The following is a 15,647-nucleotide window of genomic DNA, read 5'->3' as shown; positions in this document are numbered from 1 at the left end:
CCACCAGATTTTCTGTTAACCTCACAAGACCAGAAACAGTGCCTCACTTGGGCATCTAGAGGATGGGCAGCATGTGGCGTGCTCATGTGGGTCACCGTACCAATTGTTTCTGGATGAGTGTAGGGTTTGTGTGTGGTACAGACCCCATGACATCATGGACCCCATTTGTTAGCAAGGTACTGTTAAGGCTGGTGGTGGTTTCATACTAGTGTGGTGTGTATTCTCATGCCATGGATTGGGTCTACTGGTCTACCTAGAAATAACTTTTTAGACTATTTCCTGCTATGTTTTACTGCTTGGTGATTATTTGTAGCCCCTCATGGACTTCATGTACACCAACAATATTACAGCAGGATAAAGCAGTATGCCATCAGATTGAAGTTGTGCATAGTTGATTCAAGGAGCATTCTGGAGAGTTCCTCCAAATGGTGTGGCCTGTTTGTTCACCTGACCTAATTGAGCATTCATGGCATGTAGTTGAGGTCAGTTTTCAGCCGAGATCCTGCCCCTACAAATAACACAAAGCTGTGTGTGGCTATCCAGAAAGCATGGCTCAACATCCCTCCAGACGTCTTCTGTCCACTTATGGAATCTATGCTGCGTCAAGTTGCTGCACTTACTGTAGGTTTTACATTATGCTAGTTCCTGTTTCATGACTTTTGGCGTGTCAATGTATAATATACTATTTACAGAGATAAAGGAGTTCAAGCACTCAACTGTCTCTGGGTGACCCACTAAAAGGAATGGAGCAGTAATATGCATCTGTGACCTCCACTCATACAGGGACTTTCAGGACCCCAGTTCATGTGATAGGTTGGGGTCGTAACTGTCAGACACCCTCTGATCAGATCGTTATATCCTTTCCTGTTGATAGGGGATAACTTCATTTTGTGGGATAACCCGTTTCTACATCTACCCTGGGGATTTTGAGATCTGTATGAGAAAACAGGGTGCACAGACCAATATAAGAATTTTTCATTAAGTATAGATTGGAGTAGAGACTTTGTCAAATAAAGCTGCAATAATCACATCTCATCTGCAATATCTCGAATAGGACTGCCTTGTCAGCATCTGTGATGGACCTTGTTTTACTGATGACATTTGTGGTGCTTTGTAAAATCAGACTTAAATACAAGTTATTACATTTGAAGACAGATATATCGTGTAAGAAATAGTTAAGTGAGTCTCAAAAATATAGGATATACTCTGCTCTTTCCATTCAGCTGTATTATTAGTCAGTGCCAATATTACCTCTGCAACCTATTGCAAATTGTGATATCCTACTTCATAATGATCTGTTATGTTACCGAAGGGAGCTATGTCATACTGCACTTATGTTGAGCAGACTTCTTACTGTTTTTAGGCAAGATAGTTGAGATCTCTTGACATTTTAGAGAATGCTCATTGTTTAAAAAAAATCTGGAGCGAAAGATTTGCTGAGCCAAGTAACCTTTAACAGTTATATAACAGAACAAGTCTCTATGAACTTTAAGAAAATAAGGTTAAAAAATTATATAACATACGGCTAAATCGTGTGCTTAGAAAGTAGAAATACTTAAATCACAGGCATGTATGGTGTGTAATTGAAGGTTAACTGAACTGTACTTGTGTGGCTCTATTTACCCACAAAGGCCAATTGACTGTACCTGAATGGGGCTGTTCTTAGAATCCCCAGATGCCCTTTGATACTGTAGAACACTAATAGGAAATGTAATACAATAATATGATTACTGAGCAGCACTGTTAAGAGTCACCAAGGAATTTATATAGTAAATACTTCAACTGCATCTACTAGAGAGGACAAATATTGGGGGAGATTTTTTTAGGCAAAATGTACTTTTTCTTAAAGGCTCATCTGAAAATTAAAAATTGCTAACATGTGCACCAAATTTAGAACATTGCCACCACAATTCTTGTGCAACTCTTAATAGATTCCCTCTGTGTTTCAGACAGCTTTTGTGGCTGCCCCAAAAAAGAAGCTATTGGAATAACCCTACAATGCACCACATTTAGTAGATAGTTATAGCAATTGTTAGAGAGAACCTGCTCTTTCACACTGGAACGCTTGTGCTCCATTGGCCATTTTCACCTAATTCCAGCAGAAGATAGCTCATACAGCTCTATGTAAGGCCTTCGACATGACTGGTGCATCATGAGAGCTTGATTTATAGCATTGTAGCACATTGTAGCACATTGTATTTAAGTTATCATAATGTGTTAAATGTTTTCTACATCAGTATGCCTTTTTTGTGCAGAATATTGTATAGATGTCATTTTAGGAGCTCCTTTTAATAGCTAAAATGATCATCAATGTGACCAAAGATATCCTTTAACTCCAAAATTGTAAAAGCCTAAGTTGGCCAAGTGTTTTGTGTTTTTCTAGCCTGATGTTCTGCAATCATAAAGTAACATGAGAAAAAGAGCTGCATAAAGTAGTTTATAGGTTTTATCTGGATTTCAATTAAAGCATACCTATTGTTCCAGGTGACTTTTCAGAGTAAGCTGATGTGGCCACTAATGAGGAGCAGCACTATGCTTTGACAATTATGTCACTTGACTTCTTCGTCTTGTAAGGTTTCCCCTCTGCGGGCTGCATTTCTAATTCTTAGTTTTCACTAAGCAGATAGGTGGAGACCAGCTTCTGTGATGGCTTCCATACACAGCACATTGAAGGTAAAGGGGATCCTGCTTTCCTATCGCTATCTCTTGTCTTCCATGATGTTGCTTTTCTGAATATATTACAGAAGTAATGAGCAGCATAAATGTGAATCCTGCAACTGTAAGACAGTTATACAGTTAGAAATACTGCTTTACCCAATAGTATGTATATCTCTCTGTTTCTCTCTTTTTCCGTTTAAATCAGCTTATTTTATGTATTTCTCCCTAACCTCTCCATGGACTTCAATGGATAGTACATAATCTCCGTATTGTATCTTGACACCACCGGAAGCTACGGCTTTGACAGGGATTGGATGCAGGAAAGCCCCTGCCACACCCCTAGCTCCTGATTGGCTGTAGTGCAGAAGGTCCTAGCAGCATCTGTATTGAGTTTTGGCTGCCCTGCTGGGTTAGGGTTCGGGGACGTTTTCCTGTTAGTCTTTAAATTATTAGCTGTGCATGCTTCCATGGAAGCATGCACAGCTAATAATGTAAGCCTACCAGAAAAAAATAACCCGAACCCTAACTCTGGAGACCAGCCAAAAATCAATACAGATGCTTCAGTGACAGGAGCGCTGATGCAGCAGAGCTCAACTACTCCCCTTCACTGAGGCCTCCCTGTACTGTACTCCCTCCCACCTGTCTTTGCCAGCGGCACAACCAGGGGACAGTGACCGTGGGGCTGCTAAGAATGACAGTGGTGGTGCGAGACGACAGCTGGCGGGAGCGGGCCCAGTACAGGGGAGACAGGGAGAGGGACAGCAGCGACTGCCGGATGTGTTGACAACAGCTGTCGGGAGCTGGGCCACTACAGAGGAGACAGGCAGTGTGACAGCGGGAAGCAGAGGTGTGAGAGGACAGCTGCCAGGAGTGAGCCCGGTATTGGCTACTGCTCCTCTACCTGCTGCTGTCACTGCCGGTGCTGATTTCTGATCCACATTCTGTTCCCTGACGCACAGCCAGACAAGTTAGGGTGCCTGTCCACGGGCGGGTTTGAATTGCGTTCCCTGCGGCGGGGATCGCAGTGAAAGCTCTCTATAGCGTTGCTATGGAGAGCGCCCCCCCCCCCCTCCCATCCACGAGCGGAGAATCATTGTGTTTCTTTGCTCGCGGGCGGCAATTCGCAGCATGCTATTTACCGCGAATTTACCGCGATTCTCTGCGGTCAGGCGATCTGTCAGATAGGCTGACAGCGGAGATCCATCTGCCGACTCCTGCTCCCAGGTGGCAGTATCCCGCGGCAGATCTCCATTGCGGGATACCACAACGCCGGGGGACAGGCAGCCTTACTCACTGACTGCCAGGACCTGCGAAGCTGAGCAAACAGGAGCTGGCCGCCTTCCAATTATGAACATGGGGCATCACCCCCCTGTCAATTTTGTCTCCACCAGTACTTCCTGGTGGCGACAAGATACAATAATACTCATAATTTCATCTGTGAGTAAGCTGTTAGCCACGTCTCTTCTCTCAAGATCGATTTTAGCAGCTGTGAGCAGTTTAGAAGGAGGGATAGTAGGAGAAAAGGAACCGGATAAGTAGAGAAAAAGCGTTTTTCTCTGATCAGACATATGGCAAAATTTCTTCTATTCACACCTACTATTGATTTATGTACAGTTTGTTGAAATTATAGTAACCATTTAAGGACTTCTCAAATATATTTGAATCCAAACCACATAATGAATATTTACTTCAGTAGATATAATCAACAGATTTCTCAAAAGAATATCAAGCTGTAGGTAGAGATAGTTGGTATGAATTTATATTTTTGTATATTTTTGTGATGTTTGAATGTACTAAAGTAAATGTCATTACCTGGCATGTTGTTGCAGCTATGAAGCCGATAAGACAGAACAAAAAACTCCCTAAAAAGCTATACACGCAGCGTTTACTTTCAAAGATGCAATTCTAACCACAGTAAAATGATGCTCATTTTAAACATTGTGAATAATGAAGGTAAATGTGTTTCTACTATTTTGAAAGAATCTGCTATAAAGGTATCATTTCTACAAGAGAAAAAACATTCAAGCTCAGTTAGTGGAAGTTTATATACTGGAAGTTTCGAAAAAAACGGAAGTTAACCCGCAGCAGTTTAGGACAAGCTGTGTTCCTTCTGCAGGAAAAAGGACCTTACAGTTTTGAACGAACGCATCTCGTTCTACTTTAAACAACTATAGCTCTGGTTATATGAGGACTATCAACTTTGTGATTTTAAGATAAGATAAAGATAAGATTCTTGGCTTTAAAATGACACCATGTTGGCAGACCTTGCAGAACCAGAGCTACAACTGTTTGAAATTACAGCTGTCTTTTTACAGTGTGTAGAGCAGAGATGAGGTGAAGGGGGGACCAGACAGCAGCAGAGAAGATCTGTTATCTTCCTGTATATCTCTGTCCCATGGAAGGGTGGTCATGATCTTTTGTTATGAATAAGAGAGCATATTTGCTCTCCGATTGTCACACATGGGGCTTTTCCCAGAAAGAGTGAAGAAATGACTTGCTCATCTAATTACTCCTGTACACTATTTAACTTCACAAATGCTCCAGTAATTGGTGCCCGTGGCATCTAAATATTTTTACAGAAAATTTAAAGTGTTTTTTCCCTTACACAAGACTTCAAATAGATATAAATTTGTCGTTTTTTAAAAAGTTTTTCTATATCCATAACGCCCATATTATTAAATACTAAATTTATCCAGCATAGTAAATTTTGTTAAAGGGAAAACGCTAAAAATAGACATTTTCTGATTTTGCTTACCTAAAAAAATCGTATATACATGAAAAATGGTACAAATAAAACTACAAGTTGTCCTGCAAAAAGCAGGCCTGATAGAGCTCTGTCAGCTGAAAAATAAAAATACCGTGCTCCTGTAATGTGGCACCACACAATGTGTGTGTTTTTTTTAATGAAGTGTTTTATTTTGTGGTGAAACATAACCTCTATGAATTTGGTGTTGTCATAAACATACTAGCCCATTGAATAAAGGTAACTTGATTGTGTCATAAAAAAATTGCAAAAAAGTTTTGGTAAAAACAGTTTTTTTCCCATAGCCCTGCATAAAAAAAGCGTTGCTCGATACACTATTTGTTCCTGAAATTGGTTCCTATAAAAATAGAATTCATCCCGCAAAATAGGAGTCATATAGCTACATTGACGAAAAATAGTTATGACCGCTGGAACACAAAACTGGATACAATTTACTTGCTCTAAAGGCAAAAATTCGTTATGTTACTAAGGGGTTAAAAATGCATCGAAGATGACCAAATTCTGCACCACATATATTCGCAAAAGACATAAATTTTAAAATCTACATTAAAAAACTAAACTTTTCAAGAGGGTTTTTTCCAATTTAACGATTACTTCTGTGGGGGTTAACTGACCCTCCATTGCCAACGATAAAATTTGTCCAGGGACTGGAGGGAGGTGCTTTTTTCTTTTTCCGCTTTAGCCAGTCATCTGCTCCTTTCTGGCACCCCTCTTCATTATTTCAACATGGCCCCCTATTTAACACACATTGTGTATTGGTAGGCAGACTCTGTTCACATCATTTATGTGACTTGTGTTCTGCATGTATTTAGGGAGCACTTACATATCCACTGATGGAAAACATATGCACCTGTACTGTGGGGAACATGTTTAGTGGCACACTTCAGACATGCTTGTCAAATGTTAACCCCAAATGTAGTGTGAACCCATTTTACTGAAATTAGGTCAAAACATACCTTACTCAGTGAGAATGAGGTACTCCTCAAAACATGTACTGGAAGTATTTCCCATTTGTGGTCAAGGCTGCCTGAACCCGACTTTCATAATGCTAAATGTTCTGGTAAGTATATCCAGTGACTGCTCCTTTGAAATTCCTGGCTAATTTGTGTGTTAGTCCAGTAAATTTTCCCCTTCAGGAGGCCCCACAAAAGAACTCTATTGGGCTCAAATCAAGTGATCACAATAACCAAAGTCTCTAAGAAGATATTCAATCCAGGTATTGTAAAGAAATATCATGCAAGAAATTGCAGTGGCGATCATTCAGAACGTTCAGCAATATGGAGTGTTGGATTCAGTTGTGTTTGACTGAATGCAAGGTGCTCAGGCAATCAGAAGCAGCTGTCTGTGATTGGCTGAGCACCTCAGCCAATCACAGACAGCTCTCGCTGAATGAATGACAGGCGGGAGCTGCTTGTGATTGACTGAGTGCTTCAGCCAATCACAAGCAGCTCTTTCAGCAGGCGGGAATTTTAAATCCCTGTCGGGGACAGAGCAGAGAGGACCCCAGCAGCTGAAGGAAGGTGAGTATGTGTGTGTTTTTTTTTTTAACACTACTTTGCCTTGTTTGTCAGGGAAGGGCTTATATTTAAGGCCATTCCCTGAAAAACAGTTACAGGATGCTGGCAGCTGGATCCTCTACCGCAGCTGTCATCTGTGACAGCTGTGGTTGGGAATTCTTTATTCCTCACAGGGATGAAGAATTCCTTTGCTGCATCTGACACAGATGTGGCCAGTTCAGCAGGGATTTTTTTTCCCTGCAGGGATGAAGAAAACATCTACAACATGTGGCAGATGTGTTCTTCGTCCCTGCGGGGGACACAGCATCGGCGGACAGGTAAGTATATATATATATTTTTTTTTTTTTAACACTAAAATTGTTGTTTTTCAGGGAAGAGCTTATATTTAAAGCTCTTGGCTAAAAAAAACAATTACAGGGGGGCCAGGAGTCCATTGTCTTTAATGGAGCCGCCGGAAGCAGCCGCGGCTCCATTGAAGAAAATGGGTGCATTCCCTGTGGTGCATGCATGTCCTATCTTTGCAGACACATGCCTGTAAAACTCAGACATGTGAACACACCATAGGGAATGCATTGGTTCTAATAAACGCATGTTTTTGCACGCGCGTATGCACACACAAAAACACGCTCGTGTGAAGCCACCCTTAAGGTCGTAGCTGATTTTTCCAAGATTCCAGCAAGTGAGACTCCCTGTACAATCCTGGAGAGCTGTTTTAATTCTTTAAAAAAAGTTGTGAAGAGTATGAAGAGTTAATAAAAAAAATCTTTATATACATTCTTAATATTTGGAAAGTTGAAAATTGTACTGATAATTATTCTACAGTATTGTCATCATGACAAAATATCTATTGCAACACTTAGTAAGGTTCTTTAGCATTAAAATTATCCTTAAATGCTTTACTTCACTCGATCTGCCATTGTATGTTGACAGCACATTGATGATAAAGTGATAAAATGCAATGCAGTATTATCACAAATTATACATCGGAGCGTACAAATGAATTCTGCACAAAACTTTAATGACAATAAGATTTTTTTTTTGCTCTTCCAAAACTATTTGCGATTTTAAGGTTTTAAAATTTTTGACTATTTAATAATTTTGTTTTCTATTTTTGGTGTTTGATCGTTTTAAAGTATGCTTCTTATATTGCAAAAGCAAAATCGGCTATTCACTACCATATTCTTATAAATAAGCTAAACCCTCTGAGAAAATAGGCTTTAGCTGCCCCCTGAGAGGCTTGCTTGAATGCCAGTGTCAAGTTTTTCGTAAGGCAGTGGTAAAAACAATTTTGCTCTTTGAAACATGTCACAGCAGTGGCATCTAACACTGATGTGTGCATTCAATGCAAAGAATAAAAATGACAGACTACTTTTTCTTATCCTTGTAATTTTCCTTTAGATATTTTTCTAAGCATGCAGACCCCTAGCAGCCTTTCTTCTAAAAATACTGTTTTTAACATCTAGGAAACTAATATGTTTGCTGAAATGTATGATAAACTTTGAATGTAAACAAATGAAATTATGCTTGTATTGTGCGCAGTGATCATAAACCCTGCTTAGACACCAGCCTTTTCTTTTTAATTCCATAGTTTATTCAGTCTATAGCTAGAGATAGGTCCTTCCTTAACCCCTTAGTGACCAAGTTTTTTTTTTAGTTTATCCATTTTTGTTTTTCCTCTTTAAAAAAAAAAAAAAATCATACCTTCTTTATCCTTTGACGTCGCTGTATGAGGGCTTGTTTTCTGAGTTGCATTTTTCAATGGCAATTTAATGTAGCATATAATGTACTGAAACTTTTAAAGAATTTTAAGCAGAGAGAGATAGAAAAAAATGAAATTACGTCAGCAAATGTTGTGTCTCGTTTATACGGTGCACTAATGGCAACAAAAATGACATGATAAATGTATTCTATGGGTCAGTAGGATTACTACAATACCAAACTTAGTTTTATTTTTTTTTTGCTGTACTATTATTTTTTAAATAGATTGAATTTTTTTTAATTATTTTCTGTCGCCATTTTCTATGCGCAATGGCTTTTTTATTTTTCCGCTGACAGTTGTGCGAGGGTTCATTCCTTTGTGGGGCATTCTGTAGTTTCCATTGGTACCGTTTTGGAACACATACAACGTTTTGATCACTTTTTATTGCATTTTTTTTTTTTTGGAGACCAGGTGATCAAATAAGCACATTTGTTGTCTTTTTTCCTGAGGACATTCATCGTGCGGGGTAAATGTATTAGATTGGACTTTTATGGATGCAGTGATACCAAATATGTATTTTTGCTTTATTTAGGTTCTTTTATAATCAGTAAAACTTTATTCTTAATTTTACTATTTATTTTTTTTTAGTCCCCAGAGGGGACACAACATTCTGTTAGAACTGACAGTGTTATTTAAAGGTTCTACAGCTCCGATCAGCCACACGACCGTTTTCACGGAACGATTATCATTCAAAACTCGTTATGTAGCAATGCAAAACATCATTAACTATTTACTTGTCATTTCTCGCTCATTTTCAACCAGCATAAAAATCATTGCTGGATTGCTGACTTCTTGCTGTGTGTAAATGCTCCCCGCTCAGTGCTTCCCATAAAATGTGAATCACTACCAATAAATTAGCGATAGCCGTAGTCGTCCTCTGTAAATGAATTATTAACCCTTAAAGTTAACATGATGTAACTGTACATCATTGACTTAAGGCCCATTTACACGCAACAATTATTTCTCAGAATACATTCAAATAAAGGAATTTGTGCGATAATCGTTATGTATAAACACAAGCAGTCGTGCACTGTTCGTTCACTTAGCATTTATGGCAGTTTTTTATGCAGCTTAAAAATAATCCTCAGGCAGTTCAAAATTCGATCCTTTTGAATGGGATTTGTTCAGTCTTTCGAACTGCTGAACAACCTAAGGGGAGTGGAGGTGGAGGGGTGAGTTTACCTTTCCAAACACATTGTTTTCTCATGCCAGCTGAAGACAATAGATTTCTTCACACTAATTAAAATCCACTGGGTCAGATAAACACGTATAAACACATGCCCACCTGAGCATACAACTAATACTGAGTTTATTTTAATGAAGGAAACAGAGGTGATTGCATGCAGTTATATTTTATGCAAAAAAGTCGTCAATTCGTTCAGTCGTTTGGCTGTTATAGTGATCATCGTTGCATGTAAAAGGGTCTTTACTTATACTAATCCTCTTATGTGCAGTTATATCTTGATTGCTGGGCACAGGAGTGTACCAATGTGCTATAAAAGTGATCAAACAAGCACATTGTGACTTCCCTTAGTGGGACTAAATGAATGCTGAAATAAATGATAATGAAGTTTATCTTAAAAAAAACCCAAAACACAAAATGTGGTTTTATTTTGTAAGGCCGAAAAATCGCCCGAACAAACTTCTCCTAGCCGCGTTTTAATAGAAACGGGCCGGAGCAGTGCAGCGCTGCCCAGCGCATTGAATTCAATGGAGCTGGCAATACAGCCGGCTCCATTGAAAGCAATGCGCTGCGGGCGATCTCATGATGAATTTTCGGGAAGGGCTTAAAAATATAAGCCCTTACCTGAAAATCATCCTAAAATGTGTAAAAAAAAAAAAAAAAATGTATACTTACCTTTCCGCTGAAGCCGGAGTTAAGCCGCGTCTGGCCGGCAGTTCTCCTGAACTGCTCTGAGTAGTATTTAGCAGCCGGAGATTTAAAATCCCCGCCTGCTGAATGAGCTGCCTCTGATTGGTCACAGCCTCACCAATCAGAGGCAGCCCTCACTCACACCCATTCATGAATGGGTGAGTGAGTGCTGCCTCTGATTGGCTCAGCGCAGGGACCAATCAGGGGCAGCTCTCAGCTGTCATTAATGAATTCATGAATGGGTGTGAGTGAGAGCTGCCTCTGATTGGTCAGGCTGTGACCAATCAGAGGCAGCTCATTCAGCAGGCGGGGACTTTAAATCCCCGACTGCTGAATACTACAGAGAGCAGTTCAGGAGAACTGCTGCCGGCCGCGGCTGAACTCCGTCTGCCGGGACCAGGTGAGTATATATATTTTTTTTATTTTTACACATTTCTGGATGAATTGCAGGGAAGGGCTTATATATTTAAGCCCTTCCCGAAAATTCATCCCGCGCTCGCCGGCAGCCCATTGCTTTCAATGGAGCCGGCTGTATTGCCGGCTCCATTGAATTCAATGGGCAAACATTATTCTTCTCTGCCACAGCTGTTACAGAGCAACCTCATGTCTATATCAGAGCGCGTTGAGGAGGAGGGGGAGGAGCATGAGGAGGAGGGGGAAGAGACAGCTTGGCCCACTGCTGAGGGGACAGATGCTGCTTGCCTGTCATCCTTTCAGTGTGTATGGCCAGAGGAGGAGGAGAAGGAGGGGGAGGAGCATGAGGAGGAGGGGGAAGAGACAGCTTGGCCCACTGCTGAGGGTACAGATGCAGCTTGCCTGTCATCCTTTCAGCGTGTATGGCCAGAGGAGGAGGAGGAGGATCCTGAAAGTGATCTTCCGAGTGAGGACAGCCATGTGTTGCGTACAGGTACCCTGGCACACATGGCTGACTTCATGTTAGGATGCCTTTCTCGTGACCCTCGCGTTACACGCATTCTGGACACTACGGATTACTGGGTGTACACACTGCTCGACCCACGGTATAAGGAGAGCCTTTCCACTCTCATTCCCGAAGAGGAAAGGGGTTCGAGAATGATGCTATACCACAGGGCGCTGGTGGATAAACTGATGGTAAACTTCCCATCCGACAGCGCTAGTGGCCGAAGGCGCATTTCCGCGGCCCAGGTAGCAGGGGAGGCGCAGAGATCAGGCAGCATGTACAGCGCAGGCAGGGGAACATTATCCAAGGCCTTTGCCAGCTTTATGGCTCCCCAGCAAGACTGTGTCACCGGTCCCCAGTCAAGGCTGAGTTGGCGGGAGCACTGTAAAAGGATGGTGAGGGAGTACGTAGCCGATCGCACGACCATCCTCGGTGACGCCTCTGCCCCCTACAACTACTGGGTGTCGAAGCTGGACACGTGGCCTGAACTCGCGCTGTATGCCCTGGAGGTGCTTGCTTGTCCTGCGGCTAGCGTCTTGTCAGAGAGTGTGTTTAGTGTGGCTGGGGGAATCATCACGGATAAGCGTACCCACCTGTCAACCGACAGTGCCGACAGGCTTACACTCATCAAGATGAACAAAGCCTGGATTTCCCCAGACTTCTCTTCTCCACCAGCGGACAGCAGCGATACCTAAACAATACGTAGGCTGCACCCGCGGATGGAAGCATCGTTCTCTATCACCATCCAAAACGGGGACCTTTTTGCTTCATCTATCTGTGTATAATATTACTCCTCCTCCGCCTGCTCCTCCTCCTGAAACCTCACATAATCACGCCGAACGGGCAATTTTTCTTAGGCCCACAAGGCTCAGTCATATAATTTTTCTAAACAATTTTTATACGTTTCAATGCTCATTAAAGCGTTGAAACTTTCACCTCAACCAATTTTTATTTTTACTGGGCTGCCTCCAGGCCTAGTTACCAATTAAGCCACATTAACCAAAGCGATTAATGGGTTTCACCTGCCCTCTTGGTTGGGCATGGGCAATTTTTCTCAGGTACATTAGTACTGTTCGTACACCAATTTTTGGGGGCCCTCGCCTACAGAGTAATCCAATTAATTTTTTGCCCACCTGCATTACAGCTGACGTAACATCAGCTGTGTTGGGCACTGCAATGGGATATATTTATGTACCGCCGGTGGGTTCCAGGGAGCCACCCATGCTGTGGGTCCACAGGGAGCTGTAACTGCATGTGTCCACTTCTAAAGAACCCCGGTCTGACTGGGGCATGCAGTGTGGGCCGAAGCCCACCTGCATTAAACATGACATTATTACCTCAGCTGTGATGGGCAATGCAATGGGATATATTAATGTACCACCGGTGGCTTCCTGGCACCCACCCATGCTGTGGGTCCACAGGGAGTTGTAACTGCATGTGTCCACTTCTAAAGAACCCCGGTCTGACTGGGGCATGCAGTGTGGGCCGAAGCCCACCTGCATTAAACATGACATTATTACCTCAGCTGCGATGGGCAATGCAATGGGATATATTAATGTACCACCGGTGGCTTCCTGGCACCCACCCATGCTGTGGGTCCACAGGGAGTTGTAACTGCATGTGTCCACTTCTAAAGAACCCCGGTCTGACTGGGGCATGCAGTGTGGGCCGAAGCCCACCTGCATTAAACATGACATTATTACCTCAGCTGTGATGGGCAATGCAATGGGATATATTAATGTACCGCCGGTGGCTTCCTGGCACCCACCCATGCTGTGGGTCCACACGGAGTTGTAACTGCATGTGTCCACTTCTAAAGAACCCCGGTCTGACTGGGGCATGCAGTGTGGGCCGAAGCCCACCTGCATTAAGCACGACATTACATCAGCTGTGTTGGGCACTGCAATGGGATATATTTATGTACCGCCGGTGGGTTCCAGGGAGCCACCCATGTCATGCGTGCACACGGAATTCCCATTGCGGAGTTGTACCTGCCTGTGACTATTTATAAAAAACCGCGGTCTGACTGGGGCATGCAGACACCTTGACAGAATGAATAGTGTGTGACACATAGGTTCCCCATTGCTATGCCCACGTGTGCAGCTCCAGATGGAGGTGGCACAGGATTGGATTTCTCATTGCTTCTTTACAGCATTGTGGACTATCGCCCCACCCCTTTTAAAGAGGGTCGCTGCCTAGCCGTGCCAACCCTCTGCAGTGTGTGCCTGCGGTTCCTCTGGCAGACGCACTTATAAATAGACATGAGGGTGGCGTGGCATGAGGGCAGCTAAAGGCTGCGCAGGGACAGTTTGGTGTGCGCTGTGGACACTGGGTCGTGGGGGGGGGGTTGGTCAGCATGTTACCCAGGAGAAGTGGCAGCGGAGTGTCATGTAGGCAGTGATTGTGCTTTGTTGGAGGTAGTGTGGTGCTTAGCAAAGTTATGCATTGCTAATGAGGGCTTTTCAGAAGTAAAAGTTGTTGGGAGGGGGGGGGGCCACTCTTGCCGCTATTGTGGCTTAATAGTGGGACCTGTGAACTTGAGATGCAGCCCAACATGTAGCCCCTCGCCTGCCCTATCCGTTGCTGTGTCGTTCCCATCACTTTCTTGAATTGCCCAGATTTTCACAAACGAAAACCTTAGCGAGCATCGGCGATATACAAAAATGCTTGGGTCGCCCATTGACTTCAATGGGGTTCGTTATTCGAAACGAACCCTCGAGCATCGCGAAAAGTTCGTCTCGAGTAACGAGCACCCGAGCATTTTGGTGCTCGCTCATCTCTAGTATAGACTAAAAGAAAATAAACTTTATTTGAAACTCTTTAAAAACACATGGGCTGACTAACAATACAAACCAACATAAAAAGGCTGCTTTCCTGAAGTGATGGGAGACGTTTAACACAAAAACACCCTGCATTCACGAGGATATCACCCTTTCCAAAACACAATATTGGGCTGAGTTTCACAGATATATAAATAGAAATGCCCTAATATATACTTGTTACTAGAATTGCCTCTTTTTAAAAGCAGAGCAATCCTATAAGCTTAGATGTGGCAGAAGCTTAGAATATTAATTGCCATGCTCATGACATAGTTGGTTACTATTCTATAAGACAAGAGACATCCGTGATGTGTCCTGGCCTGATCTTAACTGAGCATCCCAATATGTGATGCTTGGAGTTTGGGTCAGGAGACTAGCGGTCAAGCCGTTCACCCATGTTCCAGAGAAAGGCAAAGCAAGCTGGTGAGGCACAGTGCAATATGACCTCCTTGAAGAATTTGATACTTGGATTAACATTTTACATAATTTATGTAAAGGCAAAATGTTACTTTAAAATAAACACTTTTTTTTTTACAGTTTTAACAAAGGTATTCGCTCAGGTATTTACAAGTGATCACATCGCTCTGCCCCAGTACCCCATACTTTGTCCATCCCTAATAGTGTTCCAATCCTAGCTATTACTATTCAATATGGCATGTATTTCCCACATAACGTGTTTCTAACATGGCTATGTTCATACATATAATCTATAATGTATCACAAAAAGTTATTTAGTATCTCTCCTTTTAACTCCATCAATGCCCCCCCTACAAGTTCCAGTGGGAACATAGATTTAATCTTAAAATAGAATTTTTTACTTTATGCCGTAACACTAGAACCTGGACTATTAAAGGTGTTCAAGGAATCTGTAAAAATGGTAAATTTCTTCATTTCTTTGATATGGCCATAAAAATTTAATAGCAAAATGTGTAGCTTGCCTGTCCACTTTATTTAAAAATAAAGAAATTGATACTTGCCTTCCCCAGGCCCTTGGCTCTGTGCCCACAGAACTCCTCTGCTTGCCTTTTAAATTTCTTGAGGGGGCATGGACTTATTGATGAAATTAGATAATATACCCATTAATTTCTGTTCTCCCGAGTAAAATTAATTTATTCTGGAAAACCTTTTCTTCAAACTTGAACCCAAAACGATTGATTAGTTTTGACCGATTAGTGGAATAATCGGGTCAGGAGTAACCAACCTGGTTGTGATAGATAGTTGTGAATCGGGACTCCCGATTCTGACTTCCGCTAAAATCAATAGGATTAAAAAGTGGGTTCTCTAATGTGGTCTCCTTGAACAACAGTGGATGTGATGGTTGTGGCAGCATCCCAGTGG

General features: G+C 42.2%; 1 protein-coding gene across 1 annotated transcript in view; it reads left to right on the top strand.

The window, feature by feature from the left end:
• PUDP (pseudouridine 5'-phosphatase) overlaps positions 1 to 15,647 on the top strand; it is a 272,258-nt gene that overhangs the window by 237,688 nt on the left and 18,923 nt on the right. The gene's annotated exons all lie outside the window — the stretch shown is intronic.

The sequence above is a fragment of the Eleutherodactylus coqui genome, chromosome 4, assembly GCF_035609145.1.
Source record: "Eleutherodactylus coqui strain aEleCoq1 chromosome 4, aEleCoq1.hap1, whole genome shotgun sequence".
Lineage (NCBI taxonomy): Eukaryota > Metazoa > Chordata > Amphibia > Anura > Eleutherodactylidae > Eleutherodactylus > Eleutherodactylus coqui.
Note: the sequence above shows the minus strand (reverse complement) of the source record. Positions and strands in the feature narration are given on the sequence as shown.